Below are 3,808 nucleotides of genomic sequence, written 5' to 3'. Positions count from 1 at the left end.
AGGGTAAGTCTGTTCTGGATGGAAATTTTAGAGGGGTTGATGATCGATGTCTGAATTGTTCTGTTTCTTCTGATCTGAGAGTTTCTTCTTGTAAGAATTTTGACTCAAAATCCTTACCTTCTTCACCAATTAAAAGAGATTTCTATGTCAAGGATCTGGTTAATAGCAATCTTCAGGAGGCAGACATTGTGAATGAAGATTTGCATCTGAAGGCTAGTAATGTTATTCCTGAAGCTAAAGTTATAAAAGATCAACTAGAGGTGGAGTCAGAAGTGGATAAAGGAAATACGGTGCGATTGCATTCGGCGTGGAATAAAAGCATTATGTTATAGTTGATAACCTGGACCTGGGATCTTTTCTATCTGATGATGGGAAGGTTGTTCTTCTCCAATTAGATAAAGAAATGGAAAATGCCAAGAGACTGGAGAAGGCTGTTGTTGTCAAAGTTTTCGATGATAGTATTCCTTTTCATGTGATTAGTTCAGATTTGAGAAGACAATGGGATAAATATGGGAAGTTCCATATCACAGGACTGGGTCTTGGTTGGACGTTGTGTTCGTTTGAAGATTCTGTAGCTGTTGAACAAGTTCTGTCAGGTGGACCTTGTTGGATCAGCGATCAAGTGGTAGGATTGGATAAATGGTCTATCAATTTTAATCCTTTGTCTCTCAGTGGCATCTCGTCTCCAATTTGGATTAGATTGTCTAATCTTCCTTTGCAATGCTGGGATGAGATCAATATATGCAGGATTGCCTCGCAAGTAGGCAAACCATTTCTTCTAGATGGGAACTCCTTCCAATGGAGCAGGAGGGAATATGCTAGGGTGTGTGTTCGTGTTTCCCTGGATATAAAGTTAGCCCATGGTGTTTGGGTAGAAGGTTTATCAGGCAAATTCTTCCAAATAGTTGAGTATGAAGGAATCTCTAAAATTTGTGCTGGTTGTGGAAGAATTGGACATGATTTGAATGCTTGTAATGAGCCAAGGAAGATGATGGGGCTGGAGAAGAACTGCAATCAGATTGATAGTAATCGTATCAATGACGTTACTGAAGATATTGTGGGAAAGGCAGTAGATAAGGAAACATGGACTATTGTTAGTAACAGGAAGAAGAATTCTTATAATTTTTAGAATTATAAAAAATTCCCTCCCAGGAGATCTTCTGCTCCCATGAAAAAAGTTTTTATTCCTAAAGTTGTTGCTTCTGTTAATGTAAATCTTAACTCTTCGGCTGTTAAAGAGGATGGAGCTAAGTTGGATGAGGTGAGGGAGGATTCTTATCTAGCGGGTGATAATGTTGAACTACTTAATGTGGCAGATAATCCAGATGAGGGTATGTCTCTTAATGCCAAACAGGTGACTGGTAATGAAGTGAGCATTGCAGTGGAGATTAACAATAAGTTTGGTTCGTTATCTGATTTGGAGCAGGGAGACAGAGTGGAGCCTGTTGCTGTAGTTGATAAAGGAATGATGGAGGAAGGAGAAATTTTGGAATCTACTTTGGAAGGGGATGTTTTAAAGGAAGATAAATCAGAGAAGCAAAGTCCAATGAATGTTCTGAAAGTTGATATGGCCAAGAATCACTCAGAATCGAGTTTGGAGGGTAACCTTTCTTTGGATAAAAAAACTAAATTGGCTAAAGAACTCAAATCTCTTGGTGCAGGTAATATTATTGCTCTTAATAGGAAGGGTGAAAGTGGAAAAGTTAAAAGGAATGGGGGTCCGTCCCCCATCTTTAGAAAATGAGTTCTTTATTATTCTGAAATTGTAGAAGAGCCAAGAAAGTGGAGGCTGCTCTATATCTCAAGGAAGTGGTGAAGGATTATAAAGTTTTTTTTGTTGTTTTGTTGGAAATAAAGATTTGCTCTTTAGATAACAATCAAATTTTGAAGATTTTGGGAAGCAACTGGAATTTTTTCATGGTTCCAGCTGATGGTCTTTCAGGAGGTCTTTTGATTGTATGGAGGAAGGACTTTGCAGTTTTCTCAGTTTTGGAGGCTTCTTCTCAACTAGTGGTGGGGAAGTTGGAGGTGATTGGTAAGGGAAGTTGGATTGTTGCTTCTGTGTATGGAAGTACGGATAGTCAAGAAAGGAAATTGCTTTGGGAAAGTCTGGAGAAGCATTGTTTGGCTGATTTACCTTTGGTAATTGGTGGTGACTTCAACTATATTCTCTCTCAAGATGAGAAAAGAGGTGGGAGGAAATTCAATATGTCTCAAGGATCCAAGGATTTTCAGCAGTTTTTGATTAATAATGACCTGCATGAGGTTAAGGCTTTGGGACCAAGATTTACATGGTGCAACAATAAATCCGGTAGTGCTCGCATTCTTGAAAAATTAGACAGGTGTCTAATTAACTCCTTGGCAATGAATATGTTACAAGTTGTTCTTGTTAAACATATCTCTCGTATTGCCTCGGACCATTATCCGATTCTATTTGAGATGTTTAAATCTGTGGAAATCAGTAAAAGGGATATACAGTATGAGGAGGTGTGGGCTTCGTATCATGGTGCAACAGCTTTATTAAGGAAGATATGGAATAAAAAATATGTTGGTGATCCGGCGTTGATTCTTAATTGGAAATTCAAAAAGGCTCTTAGAGGTCTTTTCTTCTGGAGTAAAGAGAAGCACCAGAACTTAAATGAGCTAAGAGATAGTTTAAAAAAAGAAATCCAGGAAATACAGATGGAGGAATCGGAGAATGGTATTTCAGGGGAAAAGCTGCAATTGCTTAGATTCAAGATCAATGAACTGAACGTCACTTTAGCTCGTCTCAACGCTTGGTGGAAACAAAGAGCTAAAGTCAAATGGATGGAAGAAGGAGATAGTAATTCTTCCTTTTTTCATGCCTTTGCTAGTGCAAGAAGGAATAGCAATTGGATTCACCATATTAAGAAGAGAGATGGAAGTATATCAGAAGAGGAATCTGTTATACATAATGTTTTTTTTTTGAGTTTTTCAGAATGAAGTGGCAGCATAGGATTTGCTCAGTGGATGGGAGGCTGAATCCTTCTTATTTGATTAGCAGTGAAGATCAAGGGTTGCTGGAGGCTGATTTTACTATAGAAGAACTTCAATTGGTGGTGGATAATTCCGAAGAAATATTTCTCCTAGTTTAGATGGTATAACCTTCTCATTCATGAAAGATTTTTGGAATGTGATTAAGGATGATATGTGGGCAGCAGTGTATCATTTCCTGCCCTCTTGTAATATGGAACAATCGTGGAAAGAAACCTTGATTGTGTTGATTCCGAAAATCAAGTGTCCTCAAGAGCCTTCTCATTTCCGGCCTATTAGTCTTTGCATGACTATCTATAAAGTTATTGCAAAAATGCTCCTTAACAGATTGGAGAAGGTTATTCATAAACTCATTTCGGTAGATCAAGCGGCTTTCATTAAAGGCCATTCCTTATCTGAACATGTGTTGGTGGCTCAAGAGAATTTCAATAAATTCAGATGGTCCAAAGCTAAAGGTGGATTGTTAGCAATCAAGCTGGATATGGAGCAGACTTACGATAGCATGGGATGGGATGCTTTGAGGCAAGTTCTCATTCACTTTAATTTTCCCCCTAAATTTAGGGAACTCTTATTAAGTTGTGTGCTTAATCCGAAATTTTGCATTTTGATTAATGGGAAGAAGACGGATTGGATTGAAGGGAAGTGTGGATTTAGGCAAGGTTGCCCATTATCCCCCTATCTTTTCATTTTGTGCTCTAAAATTTTGTCTGATGCTCTTTGTTTAAGGATTAATAGGGGTATATCTGTTTCTCGATTAGCACCTAAAGTTTCTCATCTATTGTTTGCGGATGAT

Source organism: Dendrobium catenatum, unplaced genomic scaffold (assembly GCF_001605985.2).
Source record: "Dendrobium catenatum unplaced genomic scaffold, ASM160598v2 fragScaff_scaffold_1351, whole genome shotgun sequence".
Classification (NCBI taxonomy): Eukaryota; Viridiplantae; Streptophyta; class Magnoliopsida; order Asparagales; family Orchidaceae; genus Dendrobium; species Dendrobium catenatum.
This window is presented reverse-complemented; position numbering follows the sequence as displayed.